This window comes from Vanacampus margaritifer, chromosome 13, assembly GCF_051991255.1.
Source record: "Vanacampus margaritifer isolate UIUO_Vmar chromosome 13, RoL_Vmar_1.0, whole genome shotgun sequence".
NCBI classification, from domain to species: Eukaryota; Metazoa; Chordata; class Actinopteri; order Syngnathiformes; family Syngnathidae; genus Vanacampus; species Vanacampus margaritifer.
In genome coordinates this window covers 3185548-3205175 of record NC_135444.1, presented here as the reverse complement: position 1 = coordinate 3205175, position 19628 = coordinate 3185548, and the positions used below count along the sequence as shown (strand labels likewise).

Sequence of the window (19628 nt, the reverse complement as noted above, 5' to 3'; positions counted from 1 at the left end):
CTCTCACAGCGCCAAGCATCGGTATTAGCGGCGGAAAGAAGAACTACACTAGGAAAAAGGCGCACAATACAAAATCTAACTCTTTCCGGACATTTTCCGACACACGCACAGAAATGTTCGTATGTACCGTTGTTCGTAACTCGAATGTTCGTAAGTAGGGAAGCGTCTGTACTGCATTGTCATGTTCGTATTTAGGGTCTCTGGGTTCCAATATTCCTCCTCACTTCTCTTATAGTTACCGTCGAAGAATTTCAGTTTTGCCAGAACCAGATTAATTTTCTGTTTTTAAGTCATGTTACCAAAAACACAAGTCCTCGTAGCTCAGTGGTTAAAGCACTGGTTTTGTAAACCAGGGGTCGTGACTTAAATTCTTACTGGGGCCTTTTGAGGAATCATTAACTCAACAAATATACTTCAGATATTTTGTAGTACTGCATTGTCATGCCTGTATTTAGGTTCTCTGGAAGTTAATATTACACCTCACTACTCTGACAGTTACTGTCGAAGAATTTCAGTTTGGCCAGAGCCAGATTAATTTGTTGTTTTTAAGTCATGTTACAATAAACACAAGGCCGCATAGCTCAGTGGTTAGGACACTGGTCTCGTAAACCAGGGGTCGTGAGGTCAATTCTCACTGGGGCCTTTTAGGGAATCAATGACTCACCAAATAAACTTTGCGTATTTTGTAGTACTTCATTGTCATGCCTGTATTTAGGTTCTCTGGGAGCCAATATTCCACCTCACTTCTCTGATAGTTACTGTAAATAGATTTCACCGTTCAGCCAGTACCAGGTTAATTGGCTGTTTTAAAGTCATGTTACCTACACCGGAAGGCTTTGTAGCTCAGTAGTTAGACTACTGGTCTCGTAAACCATGGGTCGTGAGTTCAGTTCTCACTGATTTCCTTATAGGGAGTCATTGACTCACCAAATAAACTTCGCATATTTTGTTATACTGCATTGTCATGTCTGTATTTAGGGTCTCTGGGAGCCTATATTCCTCCTCACAACTCTGATTGTTACTGTCAATGGAATTGAGTGCAGTCAGAACCAGGTTAATTTGCTGTTTTTAAGTCATGTTACCAAAAACACAAGATCTCGTAGCTCAGTGGTTAGAGCACTGCTCTTGTAAACCAGGGGTCGTGAGTTCAATTCTCACTGGGGCCTTTCAGTGATTACTTACCTAAACCAAAATAGTGCAGATAGTTCATACTACTCCATTGTCATACCTGTTTTGGGGAGGTAATATTATTCCTCACTTCCCTGATAGTTACTGTGAATGAAATATATTCAGGCTGAATCAGGTTAATTTGCTTTTTTAAAGTCATGTTACCTAGACCACAAGGCCTCGTAGCTCAGTGGTTAGAGCACTGGTCTCGAAAACCAGGGGTCATAAATTCAATTCTCACTGGTTTCCTTATAGGGAATCTTTGACTCACCAAATAAACTTCACAATGTTTTGTAGTACTGCATTTCAATGCCTGTATTTAAGGTGTCTGGGAGTTAATATTCCTCCTCACTATTCTGATAGTTACTCTTGAAGAACCTCAGTTTAGCCAGAACCAATTAATTTTCTGTTTTTAAATCATATTACCAAAAACACAAGTCCTCGGAGCTCAGTAGTTAAAGCACTGGTTTTGTAAACCAGGGGTCGTGACTTAAATTCTTACTGGGGCCTTTTGAGGAATCATTGACTCAACAAATATACTTCAGATATTTTGTAGTACTGCATTGTCATGCCTGTATTTAGGTTCTCTGGAAGTTAATATTCCTCCTCACTACTCTGATTATTACTGTCAATGGAATTCGCAGTTCAGTCAGAACCAGGTTAATTTGCAGTTTTTAAGTCATGTTATCAAAAACACAAGGCCTCGTAGCTCAGTGGTTAGAGCACTGGTCTCGTAAACCAGGGGTCGTGAGTTAAATTCTCACTGGGGCCTTTTAGGGAATCAATGACTCACCAAATAAACTTCACATATTTTGTAGTACTTCATTGTCATGCCTGTATTTAGGGTCTCTGGGAGCCAATATTCAAACTCACTACTCTGATAGTTACTGTAAATAAATTTCACCGTTCAGCCAGTACCAGGTTAATTTGTTGTTTTAAAGTCATGTTACCTACACCGAAAGGCTTTGTAGCTCAGTGGTTAAAGTACTGGTCTCGTAAACCATGGGTCGTGAGTTCAGTTCTCACTGGTTTCCTTATAGGGAGTCATTGACTCACCAAATAAACTTCGCATATTTTGTTATACTGCATTGTCATGTCTGTATTTAGGGTCTCTGGGAGCCAATATTCCACCTCACTACTCTTGATAGTTACTGTAAATGGACTTCACCGTTCAGCCAGTACCAGGTTAATTTGCTGTTTTAAAGTCATGTTGCCAATACCATAAGGACTTATAGCTCATTGGTTAGAGCACTGGTGTAGTAAACCATGGGTGGTGAGTTCAATTCTCACTGGTTTCCTTATAGGGAGTCATTGACTCACCAAATAAACTTCTCATATTTTGTTATACTGCATTGTCATGTCTGTATTTAGGGTCTCTGGGAGCCAATATTCCTCCTCACAACTCTGATATTTAATGTCAATGTAATTCACCGTTCAGCCAAAACCAGGTTAATTTACTGTTTTAAAGTAATGTTGCCAATACCATAGGGCCTTGTAGCTCAGTGGTTAGACCACTGGTGTAGTAAACCAGGGGTTGTGAGTTCAATTCTCACCTGGGCCTTTCAGTGATTACTTACCTAAAGCAATATAGTGCAGATAATTCATAGTACTCCGTTGTCATGCCTGTATTTAGGGTTTTTGGCAGTTTATATTATTCCTCACGACACTGATAGTTACTGTGAATGAAAAATATTCAGGCAGAATCAGGTTAATTAGCTTTTTTAAAATCATGTTGCCTATACCACAAGGCCTCGTAGCTCAGTGGTTATACCACTGGTCTCCTAAACAAGGGGTAGTTAGTTCAATTCTCAATGGGGCATTTTAGGGAATCAATAACCAATACCATAAGGCCTTGTATTGAATTAAATATATTCAGCCAGAATCAGGTTTAATTGTTTTTTTAAAGTCATGTTGCCTCAACCACAAGACCTCGTAGCACAGTGGTCAGAGCACTGGTCTTGTTAACCAGGGGTCGTGAGTTAAATTCTCCACTGGGGCCTTTTAGGGAATCAATGACTCACCAAATAAATTTCGCATATTTTGTAGTACTTCATTGTCATGCCTGTATTTAGGGTCTCTGGGAGCCAATATTCCACCTCACTACTCTGATAGTTACTGTAAATAGATTTCACCGTTCAGCCAGTACCAGGTTAATTTGTTGTTTTAAAGTCATGTTACCTACACCGAAAGGCTTTGTAGCTCAGTGGTTAAAGTACTGGTCTCGTAAACCATGGGTCGTGAGTTCAGTTCTCACTGGTTTCCTTATAGGGAGTCATTGACTCACCAAATAAACTTCGCATATTTTGTTATACTGCATTGTCATGTCTGTATTTAGGGTCTCTGGGAGCCAATATTCCATCTCACTACTCTTGATAGTTACTGTAAATGCAGTTCACCGTTCAGCCAGTACCAGGTTCATTTGCTGTTTTAAAGTCATGTTGCCAATACCATAAGGCCTTGTAGCTCAGTGGTTAGAGCACGGGTCTAGTAAACCAGGGGTCGTGAGTTCAATTCTCACCTGGGCCTTTCAGGTGTTACTTACCTAAACCAAAATAGTGCAGATAGTTCATACTACTCCATTGTGAAGGAATATTTCGATTACTATATTAAGTGTAATCTTTGCGTGTCCAAATAATTGTATTCAGGATCTGATGAAGAAGTTTTCTTGCAAGAATTTATTTAGAGGCCTCTAAAGCAGTGGTGTCCAAACTCGGTCCTCGGGGGCCGGTAGTCCCGCAGGTTTTGGATATTTCTCTCCTCCAACACAGCTGAAGCTCATCAGCAAGCTCTACTAAGCCTGATAACAATCCTGTTGATTGAAACAGGTGCGTTGGAGCAGGGAAACCTCCAAAACCTGCAGGACTACCGGCCCCCGAGGACCGAGTTTGGACACCACTGCTCTAAAGACACAGTCAGGACACCACATCAGAATGCAACGTGGATCCCCCCAAGTGTGTGACAATTTACAGAACATCGACTCATTTATACTCAAAAGATAAAAGGTTCCTCTTCCCCTCCTAAGTTGATTAAAGAACAGACATGTCGACTCCTAGTGACCAAATGTGTGATGTTATTAGCAAGCAGACGTTTACATACAGACATGTTGATTCCAGGTTGGACAAAGGTGTAATCTTATTAGTAAACAGACATTTACATACAGTTCCCCTTCTTGACTGGGGGAAAAATGCAATTAGGATCTAACCCCAGACTTTTAGACTCCAATGCCAAAAGGCTCTAAATAACATCATGCACATTCCTATCTTCAATAGCTTTGAGAGTGAGAGGATAAAATAAAGTTCACAAAATCATTACTCCACTGTATTATTTTAAACACTCATGATTATATCACATTGATATGCCTATAAGTAAACTCAAAAACAGTAAAACATCAAATTGAAAATATTAAATGTCTTCAATTGTCATGCCTGTTTTTGGGAGGTAATATTATTCCTCACTACCCTGATAGTTACAGTACTGTGAATGAAATATATTCAGGCAGAATCAGGTTAATTTGCTTTTTTAAAGTCATGTTGCCAATACCATAAGTCCTTGTAGCTCAGTGGTTATAGCACTGGTCTTGTAAACCAGGGGTCGGGAGTTCATTTCTCACTGGGGCCTTTTAGAGAATCATTGACTCACCAAATAATCTTCGCGTATTTTGTAGTACTTCATAGTCATGTCTGTATTTAGGGTCTCTGGGAGCCAATATTCCACCTCACTACTCTTGATAGTTACTGTAAATGGATTTCACCGTTCAGCCAGTACCAGGATAACTTGCTGTTTTAAAGTCATGTTATCAATATCATAAGGCCTTGTAGCTCAGTGGTTAGAGCACTGGTCTAGTAAACCAGGGGTCGTGAGTTCAATTCTCATCTGGGCCTTTCAGTGATTACTTACATAAACCAAAATAGTGCAGATAGTTCATACTACTCCATTGTCATGCCTGTTTTTGGGAGGTAATATTATTCCTCACTCCCCTGATAGTTACTGTGAATGAAAAATATTCAGGCAGAATCAGGTTAATTTGCTTTTTTAAAGTCATGTTACCTAGACCACAAGGCCTCGTAGCTCAGTGGTTAGAGCACTGGTGTAGTAAACCATGGGTCGTGAGTTCAATTCTCACTGGGTTCCTTATAGGGAATCTTTGACTCACCAAATAAACTTCACAATGTTTTGTAGTACTGCATTTCAATGCCTATATTTAAGGTGTCTGGGAGTTAATATTCCTCCTCACTATTCTGATAGTTACTGTTGAAGAACCTCAGTTTAGCCAGAACCAATTACATTTCTGTTTTTAAGTCATATTACCAAAAACACAAGTCCTCGGAGCTCAGTGGTTAAAGCACTGGTTTTGTAAACCAGGGGTCGTGACTTAAATTCTTACTGGGGCCTTTTGAGGAATCATTGACTCAACAAATATACTTCAGATATTTTGTAGTACTGCATTGTCATGCCTGTATTTAGGTTCTCTGGAAGTTAATATTCCTCCTCACTACTCTGACAGTTACTGTCGAAGAATTTCAGTTTGGCCAGAGACAGATTAATTTGTTGTTTTTAATTCATGTTACAATTAACACAAGGCTGCATACCTCAGTGGTTAGAGCACTGGTCTCGTAAACCAGGGGTTGTGAGTTCAATTCTAAATGGGGCCTTTTAGGGAATCAATGACTCACCAAATAAACTTCGCATATTTTGGTATACTGCATTGTCATGTGTGTATTTAGGGTCTCTGGGAGCCAATATTCCTCCTCACTACTCTGATTGTTACTGTCAATGGAACTCAGTTCAGTCAGAACCAGGTTAATTTGCTGTTTTTAAATCATGTTGCCAAAAACACAAGGCCTCATAGCTCAGTGGCGAGAGCACTGGTCTTGTAAACCATGGGTCGTGAGTTCATTTCTCACTGGGGCCTTTTAGGGAATCATTGACTCACCAAATAAACTTCGCACATTTTCTAGTACTGGATTGTCATGTCTGTTTTTAGGGTCTCTGGGAGCCAATATTCCTCCTCAATACTCTGATTGTTACTGTCAATGGAACTCAGTTCAGTCAGAACCAGGTTAATTTGTGTTTTTTAAGTCATGTTACCAAGAAAACAAGGCCTCCTAGCTCAGTGGTTAGAGCACTGGTCTTGTAAACCAGGGGTCGTGAGTTCTATTCTAATGGGGGCCATTTAGAGAATCATTGACTCACCAAATAAACTTCTCATATTTTGTAGTACTTCATTGTCATGTCTGTATTTAGGGTCTCTGGGAGCCAATATTCCACCTCACTACTCTTGATAGTTACTGTAAATGGAGTTCACCGTTCAGCCAGTACCAGGTTAATTTGCTGTTTTAAAGTCATGTTGCCAATAGCGCTATTGAGCGCGATATTTTGCTTCAGCGCTATATTTTGTATTCTAATTTATGTTTAAAGCCTATATAAGTATATTGAATGTTTATATAATAATGTTTAAGGCTTGTATACAAATGAACTGCATTGGTTTGTACTGAAAAAACTTTTAATAAAATGGAGAGAATACGTACAGTACTGTACAATGTTAGAGAGAGAGCGAGAGACACTTAATAGAAGAACACTTAGGAAGAAGTTCGAGGATTTACTCGAAACTGGCCTAAAGAAGCGATCCAACGACGATTGCACAGTTTCCTTTTTTTTTTCTTCATAAATGATGCGGTAGCACTGTGTGGCTTCATTTATTTGATTTGCAACTTTTGTGCAACGTTCGATATTTGGGTCTTGCTGCTCGAAGAGTGCGATGGCTTTATCTATCAGCGAAAACCCCTCGGCCAAGAGTTTCGCCTCGAATTTCTTCACGGAAGCAGGTGTTTCTTCCTCCTCCTCTTAGACACGTTGCTGAGCCTCCATCTCCATGAGGTCTTGGTTACTCAATTCCTCCCCATGGGACTCAAGCAATTCCTCGAAGTCCTCCTCCTGCAGGTCAAGCTCGAGTTTGTCACTTAGGCCGACAAGAGTGCTGAGGATTTCTTTATAGATGCCCTCCTGATCAAAGCCACGGGAGTCCTTGACGAACTGAGGGCATAGAGGCCTCCACACGGCGTTGAGGTTCACCTCGGTAACCTCACGCCATGATGCATCAATGTTTTTTACGCAGTTAAGGACGTTATAGGACTTCCAGTAGCTCCGTAAGGTCATCTCGGCGTCAGAATCCACTGCTTTCAAGGCCATCCTGTACGTCCGTCGGGTGTAATATTTCTTGAAATTGACGATAACGCCCTGGTCCATCGGCTGCAGAAGTGAAGTTGTATTTGGCGGCAGGTACACAACTTTGACATCAGGATGAAAATCATCCAAGTGCGGGGGGTGGCCAGGGGCATTGTCCAGCACCAGCAGGATCTTGAATGGAATTCCATTTTCCCGGCAATACAACTTCACTTCTGGGATGAAATGGTGGAAGAACCAGTCCTCAAATACAACGAGTGTCACCCATGCCTTCGTGTTTGACATCCACATAATGGGGAGAGAGCTTTTCGTCACGTTCTTCAGGGCTCGAGGGTTGGTTGCCTGGTAGACTAGCAGCGGCTTCAGCTTGTAGCTCCCTTCAGCATTCGCCCCAAGCATTAAGGTTAGGCGGTCTTTAGCCGCTTTATATCCGGGCATCGTCTTCTCCTCACGGCCAATGTAGGTCTTGTCTGGCATTTTCTTCCAAAAAAGACCCGTTTCGTCGACATTGAAGATCTGCTTAGCCGAATAGCCACCCTCCTCAATGATCTCCTTCAACATTTGGGGGAATCGCTCGGCAGCCTCTTTGTCCGCAGATGCTGCCTCTCCGGACACGGACACATGGTGGAGATTAGCCCTCTTTTTGAAACGAGAAAACTACCCGTGGCTGGCAGAAAACGTTTCTTCGGCAGCACTTTCCCCAGCCTTAGCCTTGACATCCTCAAAGATAGATTTGGCTTTCTCCTGAATGAGCATAAGGCTCAGAAGAATACACCGCTGCTGCTGATCCTCGAGCCAAATGGTGAGAAGTTTCTCCATCTCTTCCATGATTTTCCCTCTTTTTTTGCTAATGATCGTCGATTGCATCGGCACTGCACCTTTCACGTGTTCCATTATGCGATCTTTCTGCTTATAAATGGTACCGACGGTCGAACGATTCAATTTGTATGCCCGTGCAACGCTCACCATTTTCTCACCCGCTTCAAGCTTCTTTATTATTGCCACTTTCGTCTCAAATGAAATGGCTTGCCTCTTCTTTGCACTACCACTCTCACTAGAAGCCTTTCGCTTTTCACCAGCCATGTTGAATAAGATGCACGAGATACAGTATTTACAGTACAGTACAGTACGTAATGAGCAAAAAATAGAGGAAGAGGAAGGTGGATGCTGGGTGAGCTCTCACAGCGTGGGTGAGCTCTCACAGCGCCAAGCATCGGTATTAGCGGCGGAAAGAAGAACTACACTAGGAAAAAGGCGCACAATACAAAATCTAACTCTTTCCGGACATTTTCCGACACACGCACAGAAATGTTCGTATGTACCGTTGTTCGTAACTCGAATGTTCGTAAGTAGGGGAGCATCTGTACTGCATTGTCATGTTCGTATTTAGGGTCTCTGGGTTCCAATATTCCTCCTCACTTCTCTTATAGTTACCGTCGAAGAATTTCAGTTTTGCCAGAACCAGATTAATTTTCTGTTTTTAAGTCATGTTACCAAAAACACAAGTCCTCGTAGCTCAGTGGTTAAAGCACTGGTTTTGGTAAACCAGGGGTCGTGACTTAAATTCTTAATGGGGCCTTTTGAGGAATCATTAACTCAACAAATATACTTCAGATATTTTGTAGTACTGCATTGTCATGCCTGTATTTAGGTTCTCTGGAAGTTAATATTACACCTCACTACTCTGACAGTTACTGTCGAAGAATTTCAGTTTGGCCAGAGCCAGATTAATTTGTTGTTTTTAAGTCATGTTACAAAAAACACAAGGCCGCATAGCTCAGTGGTTAGAGCACTGGTCTCGTAATCCAGGGGTCGTGAGTTCAATTCTCACTGGGGCCTTTTAGGGAATCAATGACTCACCAAATAAACTTTGCATATTTTGTAGTACTTTATTGTCATGCCTGTATTTAGGGTCTTTGGGAGCCAATATTCCACCTCACTACTCTGATAGTTACTGTAAATAGATTTCACCGTTCAGCCAGTACCAGGTTAATTTGCTGTTTTAAAGTCATGTTACCTACACATTACTATCGCGGCAACACATCATCAGTAGGGTAAAACTAACCTGTCTCACGACGGTCGTATATAGTATATCGTAATAGATAGGCTTTGTAGCTCAGTGGTTAGAGTACTGGTCTCGTAAACCATGGGTCGTGAGTTCAGTTCTCACTGATTTCCTTATAGGGAGTCATTGACTCACCAAATAAACTTCGCATATTTTGTTATACTGCATTGTCATGTCTGTATTTAGGGTCTCTGGGAGCCAATATTCCTCCTCACCACTCTGATTGTTACTGTCAATGGAATTGAGTGCAGTCAGAACCAGGTTAATTTGCTGTTTTTAAGTCATGTTACAAAAACACAAGGCCTCGTAGCTCAGTGGTTAGAGCACTGGTCTTGTAAACCAGGGGTCGTGAGTTCAATTCTCACTGGGGCCTTTTAGGGAATCATTGACTCACCAAATAAACTTCGCATATTTTGTAGTACTTCATTGTCATGTCTGTATTTAGGGTCTCTGGGAGCCAATATTCCACCTCAAGACTCTTGATAGTTATTGTAAATGTATTTCACCGTTCAGCCAGTACCAGGTTAATTTGCTGTTTTAAAGTCATGTTGCCACTAGCATAAGGCCTTGTAGCTCAGTGGTTAGAGCACTGGTCTAGTAAACCAGGGGTCGTGAGTTCAATTCTCACCTGGGCCTTTCAGTGATTACTTACCTAAACCAAAATAGTGCAGATAGTTCATACTACTCCATTGTCATACCTGTTTTGGGGAGGTAATATTATTCCTCACTTCAATGATAGTTACTATGAATGAAATATATTCAGGCTGAATCAGGTTAATTTGCTTTTTTAAAGTCATGTTGCCTAGACCACAAGGCCTCGTAGCTCAGTGGTTAGACCACTGGTCTAGTAAACCAGGGGTCGTGAGTTCAATTCTCACTGAGGCCTTTTAGGAAATCAATGACTCACCAAATAAACTTTGCATATTTTCTAGTACTTCATTGTCATGTCTGTATTTAGGGTCTCTGGGAGCCAATATTCCACCTCACTACTCTGATAGTTACTGGAAATACATTTCACCGTTAAGCCAGTACCAGGTTAATTTGCTGTTTTAAAGTCATGTTACCTACACTGAAAGGCTTTGTAGCTCAGTGGTTAGAATACTGGTCTCGTAAAGCATTGGTCGTGAGTTCAATACTCACTGGTTTCCTTATAGGGAGTCATTGACTCACCAAATAAACTTCGCATATTTTGTAGTACTTCATAGTCATGTCTGTATTTAGGGTCTCTGGGAGCCAATATTCCTCCTCACTCCTCTGATTGTTACTGTCTATGGAATTCACAGTTCAGTCAGAACCAGGTTAATTTGCTGTTTTTAAGTCATGTTACCAAAAACACAAGGCCTCATAGCTCAGTGGCGAGAGCACTGGTCTTGTAAACCAGGGGTCGTGAGTTCATTTCTCACTGGGGCCTTTTAGGGAATCATTGACTCTCCAAATAAACTTCGCATATTTTGTAGTACTTCATAGTCATGTCTGTATTTAGGGTCTCTGGGAGCCAATATTCCACCTCACTACTCTTGATAGTTACTGTAAATGTATTTCACCGTTCAGCCAGTACCAGGTTAATTTGCTGTTTTAAAGTCATGTTACCTAGACCACAAGGCCTCGTAGCTCAGTGGTTAGAGCACTGGTCTCGAAAACCAGGGGTCATAAATTCAATTCTCACTGGTTTCCTTATAGGGAATCTTTGACTCACCAAATAAACTTCACAATGTTTTGTAGTACTGCATTTCAATGCCTATATTTAAGGTGTCTGGGAGTTAATATTCCTCCTCACTATTCTGATAGTTACTGTTGAAGAACCTCAGTTCAGCCAGAACCAATTATATTTCTGTTTTTAAGTCATATTACCAAAAACACAAGTCCTCGGAGCTCAGTGGTTAAAGCACTGTTTTTGTAAACCAGGGGTCGTGACTTAAATTCTTACTGGGGCCTTTTGAGGAATCATTGACTCAACAAATATACTTCAGATATTTTGTAGTACTGCATTGTCATGCCTGTATTTAGGTTCTCTGGAAGTTAATATTCCTCCTCACTACTCTGACAGTTACTGTCGAAGAATTTCAGTTTGGCCAGAGCCAGATTAATTTGTTGTTTTTAATTCATGTTACAATTAACACGAGGCTGCATGTAGCATGAGGCTGCTCATGCCTGTATTTAGGGTCTCTGGGAGCCAATATTCCACCTCACGACTCTTATAGTTACTGTAAATAGATTTCACCGTTCAGCCAGTACCAGCTTAATTTGCTGTTTTAAAGTCATGTTACCTACACCGGAAGGCTTTGTAGCTCAGTGGTTAGAGTACTGGTCTCGTAAACCATGGGTCGTGAGTTCAGTTCTCACTGATTTCCTTATAGGGAGTCATTGACTCACCAAATAAACTTCGCATATTTTGTTATACTGCATTGTCATGTCTGAATTTAGGGTCTCTGGGAGCCAATATTCCTCCTCACCACTCTGATTGTTACTGTCAATGGAATTGAGTGCAGTCAGAACCAGGTTAATTTGCTGTTTTTAAGTCATGTTACCAAAAACACAAGGCCTCGTAGCTCAGTGGTTAGAGCTCTGGTCTTGTAAACCAGGGGTCGTGAGTTCAATTCTCACTGGGGCCTTTTAGGGAATCATTGACTCACCAAATAAACTTCGCATATTTTGTAGTACTTCATTGTCATGTCTGTATTTAGGGTCTCTGGGAGCCAATATTCCACCTCACTACTCTTGATAGTTACTGTAAATGGAATTCACCGTTCAGCCAGTACCAGGTTAATTTGCTGTTTTAAAGTCATGTTGCCAATACAATAAGACCTTGTAGCTCAGTGGTTAGAGCACTGGTCTAGTAAACCAGGGGTAGTGAGTTCAATTCACACCTGGGCCTTTCAGTGATTACTTACCTAAACCAAAATAGTGCAGATAGTTCATACTACTCCAATGTCATACCTGTTTTTGGGAGGTAATATTATTCCTTACTAACCCGATAGTTACTGTGAATTAAATATATTCAGGCAGAATCAGGTTAATTTGCTTTTTTAAAGTCATGTTGCCTAGACCACAAGGCCTCGTAGCTCAGTGGTTAGAGCACTGGTCTAGTAAACCAGGGGTCATGAGTTCAATTCTCACCTGGGCCTTTCAATGAGTACTTACCTAAACCAATATAGTGGAGACTATTCATAGTACTGCTTTGTCATACCTGTATTTAGTGTTTTTGGCAGTTAATATTATTCCTCACTACCCTGATAGTTAATGTGAATGAAATATATTCAGTTACTGTAAATAGATTTCACCGTTCAGCCAGTACCAGGTTAATTTGCTGTTTTAAAGTCATGTCACCTATACCGAAAGGCTTTGTAGCTCAGTGGTTAGAGTACTGGTCTCCTAAACCAGGGCTTGTTAGTTCAATTCTCACTGGGGCATTTTAGGGAATCAATAACCAATACCATAAGGCCTTGTATTGAATTAAATACATTCAGCCAGAATTAGTTTTAATTGCTTTGTAGCTCAGTGGTTAGAGTACTGGTCTCGTAAAGCATGGTTCGTGAGTTCAATTCCCACTGGTTTCCTTATAGGGAGTCATTGACTCACCAAATAAACTTCTCATATTTTGTTATACTGCATTGTCATGTCTGTATTTAGGGTCTCTGGGAGCCAATATTCCTCCTCACTCCTCTGATTGTTACTGTCTATGGAATTCACAGTTAAGTCAGAACCAGGTTAATTTGCTGTTTTTAAGTCATGTTACCAACAACACAAGGCTTCATAACTCAGTGGCGAGAGCACTGGTCTTGTAAACCAGGGCTTGTGAGTTCAATTCTCACTGGGGCCTTTTAGGGAGTCAATGACTCACCAAATAAACTTTGCATATTTTGTAGTACTTCATTGTCATGCCTGTATTTAGGGTCTCTGGGAGCCAATATTCCACCTCACTACTCTGATTGTTACTGTCAATGGAATTCAGTTCAGCCAGTACCAGGTTAATTTGCTGTTTTAAAGTCATGTTATCAATACCATAAGGCCTTGTAGCTCAGTGGTTAGAGCACTGGTGTAGTAAACCAGGGGTCATGAGTTCAATTCTCACCTGGGCCTTTCAGTGATTACTTACATAAACCAAAATAGTGCAGATAGTTCATACTACTCCATTGTCATGACTGTTTTTGGGAGGTAATATTATTCCTCACGACACTGATAGTTACTGTGAATGAAAAATATTCAGGCAGAATCAGGTTAATTAGCTTTTTTAAAATCATGTTGCCTATACCACAAGGCCTTGTAGCTCATTGGTTAGAGCACTGGTCTCCTAAACCAGGGGTTTTTAGTTCAATTCTCACTGGGGCATTTTAGGGAATCAATAACCAATACCATAAGGCCTTATATTGAATTAAATATATTCAGCCAGAATTAGGTTTAATTGCTTTTTTAAAGTCATGTTGCTTCGACCACAAGACCTCGTAGCTCAGTGGTAAGAGCACTGCTCTTGTTAACCAGGGGTTGTGAGTTCAATTCTTGCTGGGGCCTTTTAGGGAATCATTGACTCATCAAATAAACTTCGCATATTTTGTAGTACTCTATTGTCATGTCTGTATTTAGGGTCTCTGGGAGCCAATATTCCACCTCACTACTCTGATAGTTACTGGAAATAGATTTCACCGTTCAGCCAGTACCAGTTTAATTTGCTTTTTTAAAGTCATGTTACCTTTACCGAAAGGCTTTGTAGCTCAGTGGTTAGAGTACTGGTCTCGTAAAGCATGGGTCGTGAGTTCAATTCTCACTGGTTTCCTTATAGGGAGTCATTGACTCACCAAATAAACTTCTCATATTTTGTTATACTGCATTGTCATGTCTGTATTTAGGGTCTCTGGGAGCCAATGTTCCACCTCACTACTCTTGATAGTTACTGTAAATGCAGTTCACCGTTCAGCCAGTACCAGGTTAATTTGCTGTTTTAAAGTCATGTTGCCAATACAATAAGACCTTGTAGCTCAGTGGTTAGAGTACTGGTCTCGTAAACCATGGGTTGTGAGTTTGGTTCTCACTGGTTTCCTTATAGGGAGTCATTGACTCACCAAATAAACGTCGCATATTTTGTAGTACAGACGCTCCCCAACTTACGAACGAGTTCCGTTCCGAGCGGTCGTTCGTAAGGTGAATTTGTTCGTAAGTTGCTTCAGCGCTATATTTTGTATTCTAATTTATGTTTAAAGCCTATATAAGTATATTGAAGGTTTATATAAGTATGTTTAAGGCTTGTATACAAATAAACTGCATTGGTTTGTACTGAAAAAACTTTTAATAAAATGGAGAGAATACGTACAGTACTGTACAATGTTAGAGAGAGAGCGAGAGACACTTAATAGAAGAACACTTAGGAAGAATTTGAGGGTCGAGGAGAAGAAGATGAGGGTTGATGAGTATCTCCCTTGGAGGATTTACTCGAAACTGGCCGAAAGAAGCGATCCAACGACGATTGCACAGTTTCCTTTTTTTTTTCTTCAGAAATGATGCGGTAGCACTGTGTGGCATCATTTATTTGATTTGCAACCTTTGTGCAACGTTCGATATTTGGGTCTTGCTGCTCGAAGAGTGCGATGGCTTTATCTATCAGCGAAAACCCCTCGGCCAAGAGTTTCGCCTAGAATTTCTTCACGGAAGCAGGTGTTTCTTCCTCCTCCTCTTAGACACGTTGCTGAGCCTCCATCTCCATGAGGTCTTGGTTACTCAATTCCTCCCCATGGGACTCAAGCAATTCCTCGAAGTCCTCCTCCTGCAGGTCAAGCTCGAGTTTGTCACTTAGGCCGACAAGAGTGCTGAGGATTTCTTTATAGATGCCCTCCTGATCAAAGCCACGGGAGTCCTTGACGAACTGAGGGCATAGAGGCCTCCACACGGCGTTGAGGTTCACCTCGGTAACCTCACGCCATGATGCATCAATGTTTTTTACGCAGTTAAGGACGTTATCATCTCGGCGTCAGAATCCACTGCTTTCAAGGCCATCCTGTACGTCCGTCGGGTGTAATATTTCTTGAAATTGGCGATAACGCCCTGGTCCATCGGCTGCAGAAGTGAAGTTGTATTTGGCGGCAGGTACACAACTTTGACATCAGGATGAAAATCATCCAAGTGCGGGGGGTGGCCAGGGGCATTGTCCAGCACCAGCAGGATCTTGAATGGAATTCCATTTTCCCGGCAATACAACTTCACTTCTGGGATGAAATGGTGGAAGAACCAGTCCTCAAATACAACGAGTGTCACCCATGCCTTCGTGTTTGACATCCACATAATGGGGAGAGAGCTTTTCGTCACGTTCTTCAGGGCTCGAGGGTTGGTTGCCCGGTAGACTAGCAGTGGCTTCAGCTTGTAGCTCCCTTCAGCATTCGCCCCAAGCATTAAGGTTAGGCGGTCTTTAGCCGCTTTATATCCGGGCATCGTCTTCTCCTCACGGCCAATGTAGGTCTTGTCTGGCATTTTCTTCCAAAAAAGACCCGTTTCGTCGACATTGAAGATTTGCTTAGCCGAATAGCCACCCTCCTCAATGATCTCCTTCAACACTTCGGGGAATCGCTCGGCAGCCTCTTTGTCCGCAGATTCTGCCTCTCCGGACACGGACACATGGTGGAGATTAGCCCTCTTTTTGAAACGAGAAAACTACCCGCGGCTGGCAGAAAACGTTTCTTCGGCAGCACTTTCCCCAGCCTTAGCCTTGACATCCTCAAAGATAGATTTGGCTTTCTCCTGAATGAGCATAAGGCTCAGAAGAATACGCCGCTGCTGCTGATCCTCGAGCCAAATGGTGAGAAGTTTCTCCATCTCTTCCATGATTTTCCCTCTTTTTTTGCTAATGATCGTCGATTGCAATCGGCACTGCACCTTTCACGTGTTCCATTATGCGATCTTTCTGCTTATAAATGGTACCGACGGTCGAACGATTCAATTTGTATGCCCGTGCAACGCTCACCATTTTCTCACCCGCTTCAAGCTTCTTTATTATTGCCACTTTCGTCTCAAATGAAATGGCTTGCCTCTTCTTTGCACTACCACTCTCACTAGAAGCCTTTCGCTTTTCACCAGCCATGTTGAATAAGATGCACGAGATACAGTATTTACAGTACAGTACAGTACGTAATGAGCAAAAAAATAGAGGAAGAGGAAGAGGAAGGTGGATGCTGGGTGAGCTCTCACAGGGTGGGTGAGCTCTCACAGCGCCAAGCATCGGTATTAGCGGCGGAAAGAAGAACTACACTCGGAAAAAGGCGCACAATACAAAATCTAACTCTTTCCGAACATTTTCCGACACGCGCACAGAAATGTTCGTATGAACCGTTGTTCGTAACTCGAATGTTCGTAAGTAGGGGAGCGTCTGTACTGCATTGTCATGTTCGTATTTAGGGTCTCTGGGTTCCAATATTCCTCCTCACTTCTCTTATAGTTACCGTCGAAGAATTTCAGTTTTGCCAGAACCAGATACATTTTCTGTTTTTAAGTCATGTTACCAAAAACACAAGTCTTCGTAGCTCAGTGGTTAAAGCACTGGTTTTGTAAACCAGGGGTCGTGACTTAAATTCTTACTGGGGCCTTTTGAGGAATCATTAACTCAACAAATATACTTCAGATAGTTTTTAGTACTGCATTGTCATGCCTGTATTTAGGTTCTCTGGAAGTTAATATTACACCTCACTACTCTGACAGTTACTGTCGAAGAATTTCAGTTTGGCCAGAGACAGATTAATTTGTTATTTTTAAGTCATGTTACAATAAAAACAAGGCAGCATAGCTCAGTGGTTAGAGCACTGGTCTCGTAAACCAGGAGTCGTGAGTTCAATTCTCACTGGGGCCTTTTAGGGAATCAATGACTCACCAAATAAACTTTGCATATTTTGTAGTACTTCATTGTCATGCCTGTATTTAGGGTCTCTGGGAGCCAATATTCCACCTCACTACTCTCATAGTTACTGTAAATAGATTTCACCGTTCAGCCAGTACCAGGTTAATTTGCTGTTTTAAAGTCATGTTACCTACACCAGAAGGCTTTGTAGCTCAGTGGTTAGAGTACTGGTCTTGTAAACCATGGGTCGTGAGTTCAGTTCTCACTGGTTTCCTTATAGGGAGTCATTGACTCACCAAATAAACTTTGCATATTTTGTTATACTGCATTGTCATGTCTGTATTTAGGGTCTCTGGGAGCCAATATTCCTCCTCACCACTCTGATTGTTACTGTCAATGGAATTGAGTGCAGTCAGAACCAGGTTAATTTGCTGTTTTTAAGTCATGTTACCAAAAACACAAGGCCTCGTAGCTCAGTGGTTAGAGCACTGCTCTTGTAAACCAGGGGTCGTGAGTTCAATTCTCACTGGGGCCTTTTAGGGAATCATTGACTCACCAAATAAACTTCGCATATTTTGTAGTACTTCATTGTCATGTCTGTATTTAGGGTCTCTGGGAGCCAATATTCCACCTCAAGACTCTTGATAGTTACTGTAAATGTATTTCACCGTTCAGCCAGTACCAGGTTAATTTGCTGTTTTAAAGTCATGTTGCCACTAACGTAAGGCCTTGTAGCTCAGTGGTTAGAGCACTGGTCTAGTAAACCAGGGGTCGTGAGTTCAATTCTCACCTGGGCCTTTCAGTGATTACTTACATAAACCAATATAGTGCAGATAGTTCATACTACTCCATTGTAATACCTGCTTTGGGGAGGTAATGTTATTCCTCACTTCCCTGATAGTTACTGTGAATGAAATATATTCAGTCAGAACCAGGTTAATTTGCTGTTTTTAAGTCATGTTACCAACAACACAAGGCCTCATAGCTCAGTGGCGAGAGCACTGGTCTTGTAAACCAGGGGTCGTGAGTTCAATTCTCACTGGGGCCTTATAGGGAATCATTGACTCACCAAATAAACTTCGCATATTTTGTAGTACTTCATTGTCATGTCTGTATTTAGGGTCTCTGGGAGCCAATATTCCACCTCACTACTCTTGATAGTAACTGTCAATGGAATTCAGAGTTCAGCCAGTACCAGGTTAATTTGCTGTTTTAAAGTCATGTTATCAATACCATAAGGCCTTGTAGCTCAGTGGTTAGAGCACTGGTCTAGTAAACCAGGGGTCGTGAGTTCAATTCTCACCTGGGCCTTTCAGTGATTACTTACATAAACCAAAATAGTGCAGATAGTTCATACTACTCCATTGTCATGACTGTTTTTGGGAGGTAATATTATTCCTCACGACACTGATAGTTACTGTGAATGAAAAATATTCAGGCAGAATCAGGTTAATTAGCTTTTTTAAAATCATGTTGCCTATACCACAAGGCCTCGTAGCTCAGTGGTTAGAGCACTGGTCTCCTAAACCAGGGCTTGTTAGTTCAATTCTCACTGGGGCATTTTAGGGAATCAACAACCAATGCCATAAGGCCTTGTATTGAATTAAATACATTCAGCCAGAATTAGTTTTAATTGCTTTGTAGCTCAGTGGTTAGAGTACTGGTCTCGTAAAGCATGGTTCGTGAGTTCAATTCCCACTGGTTTCCTTATAGGGAGTCATTGACTCACCAAATAAACTTCTCATATTTTGTTATACTGCATTGTCATGTCTGTATTTAGGGTCTCTGGGAGCCAATATTCCTCCTCACTCCTCTGATTGTTACTGTCTATGGAATTCAGTTAAGTCAGAACCAGGTTAATTTGCTGTTTTTAAGTCATGTTACCAACAACACAAGGCCTCATAACTCAGTGGCGAGAGCACTGGTCTTGTAAACCAGGGCTTGTGAGTTCAATTCTCACTGGGGCCTTTTAGGGAGTCAATGACTCACCAAATAAACTTCGCATATTTTGTAGTACTTCATTGTCATGCCTGTATTTAGGGTCTCTGGGAGCCAATATTCCACCTCACTACTCTGATTGTTACTGTCAATGGAATTCAGTTCAGCCAGTGCCAGGTTAATTTGCTGTTTTAAAGTCATGTTATCAATACCATAAGGCCTTGTAGCTCAGTGGTTAGAGCACTGGTCTAGTAAACCAGGGGTCGTGAGTTCAATTCTCACCTGGGCCTTTCAGTGATTACTTACATAAACCAAAATAGTGCAGATAGTTCATACTACTCCATTGTCATGACTGTTTTTGGGAGGTAATATTATTCCTCACGACACTGATAGTTACTGTGAATGAAAAATATTCAGGCAGAATCAGGTTAATTAGCTTTTTTAAAATCATGTTGCCTATAC

The 19628-nt window shown here is 41.4% G+C and overlaps 1 protein-coding gene and 24 non-coding genes across 27 annotated transcripts in view; 24 read left to right on the top strand and 1 right to left on the bottom strand.

Annotated features, from left to right (window-relative positions):
• Nucleotides 1-19628, bottom strand: part of LOC144062936 (ephrin type-B receptor 1-like) — a 139687-nt gene that overhangs the window by 59140 nt on the left and 60919 nt on the right. The gene's annotated exons all lie outside the window — the stretch shown is intronic.
• On the top strand, nt 571-643 carry trnat-cgu (transfer RNA threonine (anticodon CGU)). Its single transcript has one exon. It is a non-coding gene; the product is annotated as a tRNA-Thr (tRNA).
• trnat-ugu (transfer RNA threonine (anticodon UGU)) lies at nt 1094-1166 on the top strand. Its single transcript has one exon. It is a non-coding gene; the product is annotated as a tRNA-Thr (tRNA).
• Nucleotides 1867-1939, top strand: trnat-cgu (transfer RNA threonine (anticodon CGU)). The gene has a single exon. It is a non-coding gene; the product is annotated as a tRNA-Thr (tRNA).
• On the top strand, nt 2656-2728 carry trnat-agu (transfer RNA threonine (anticodon AGU)). The gene has a single exon. It is a non-coding gene; the product is annotated as a tRNA-Thr (tRNA).
• Nucleotides 3621-3693, top strand: trnat-agu (transfer RNA threonine (anticodon AGU)). Its single transcript has one exon. It is a non-coding gene; the product is annotated as a tRNA-Thr (tRNA).
• trnat-agu (transfer RNA threonine (anticodon AGU)) lies at nt 4976-5048 on the top strand. The gene has a single exon. It is a non-coding gene; the product is annotated as a tRNA-Thr (tRNA).
• On the top strand, nt 6007-6079 carry trnat-ugu (transfer RNA threonine (anticodon UGU)). The gene has a single exon. It is a non-coding gene; the product is annotated as a tRNA-Thr (tRNA).
• On the top strand, nt 6267-6339 carry trnat-ugu (transfer RNA threonine (anticodon UGU)). The gene has a single exon. It is a non-coding gene; the product is annotated as a tRNA-Thr (tRNA).
• Nucleotides 9117-9189, top strand: trnat-cgu (transfer RNA threonine (anticodon CGU)). The gene has a single exon. It is a non-coding gene; the product is annotated as a tRNA-Thr (tRNA).
• trnat-ugu (transfer RNA threonine (anticodon UGU)) lies at nt 9716-9788 on the top strand. The gene has a single exon. It is a non-coding gene; the product is annotated as a tRNA-Thr (tRNA).
• trnat-agu (transfer RNA threonine (anticodon AGU)) lies at nt 9979-10051 on the top strand. The gene has a single exon. It is a non-coding gene; the product is annotated as a tRNA-Thr (tRNA).
• On the top strand, nt 10229-10301 carry trnat-agu (transfer RNA threonine (anticodon AGU)). Its single transcript has one exon. It is a non-coding gene; the product is annotated as a tRNA-Thr (tRNA).
• Nucleotides 10754-10826, top strand: trnat-ugu (transfer RNA threonine (anticodon UGU)). The gene has a single exon. It is a non-coding gene; the product is annotated as a tRNA-Thr (tRNA).
• On the top strand, nt 11955-12027 carry trnat-ugu (transfer RNA threonine (anticodon UGU)). The gene has a single exon. It is a non-coding gene; the product is annotated as a tRNA-Thr (tRNA).
• Nucleotides 12468-12540, top strand: trnat-agu (transfer RNA threonine (anticodon AGU)). Its single transcript has one exon. It is a non-coding gene; the product is annotated as a tRNA-Thr (tRNA).
• On the top strand, nt 13163-13235 carry trnat-ugu (transfer RNA threonine (anticodon UGU)). Its single transcript has one exon. It is a non-coding gene; the product is annotated as a tRNA-Thr (tRNA).
• Nucleotides 13423-13495, top strand: trnat-agu (transfer RNA threonine (anticodon AGU)). Its single transcript has one exon. It is a non-coding gene; the product is annotated as a tRNA-Thr (tRNA).
• Nucleotides 17168-17240, top strand: trnat-cgu (transfer RNA threonine (anticodon CGU)). The gene has a single exon. It is a non-coding gene; the product is annotated as a tRNA-Thr (tRNA).
• On the top strand, nt 17691-17763 carry trnat-ugu (transfer RNA threonine (anticodon UGU)). Its single transcript has one exon. It is a non-coding gene; the product is annotated as a tRNA-Thr (tRNA).
• On the top strand, nt 17954-18026 carry trnat-agu (transfer RNA threonine (anticodon AGU)). Its single transcript has one exon. It is a non-coding gene; the product is annotated as a tRNA-Thr (tRNA).
• Nucleotides 18204-18276, top strand: trnat-ugu (transfer RNA threonine (anticodon UGU)). Its single transcript has one exon. It is a non-coding gene; the product is annotated as a tRNA-Thr (tRNA).
• trnat-agu (transfer RNA threonine (anticodon AGU)) lies at nt 18467-18539 on the top strand. The gene has a single exon. It is a non-coding gene; the product is annotated as a tRNA-Thr (tRNA).
• trnat-ugu (transfer RNA threonine (anticodon UGU)) lies at nt 19124-19196 on the top strand. The gene has a single exon. It is a non-coding gene; the product is annotated as a tRNA-Thr (tRNA).
• On the top strand, nt 19384-19456 carry trnat-agu (transfer RNA threonine (anticodon AGU)). The gene has a single exon. It is a non-coding gene; the product is annotated as a tRNA-Thr (tRNA).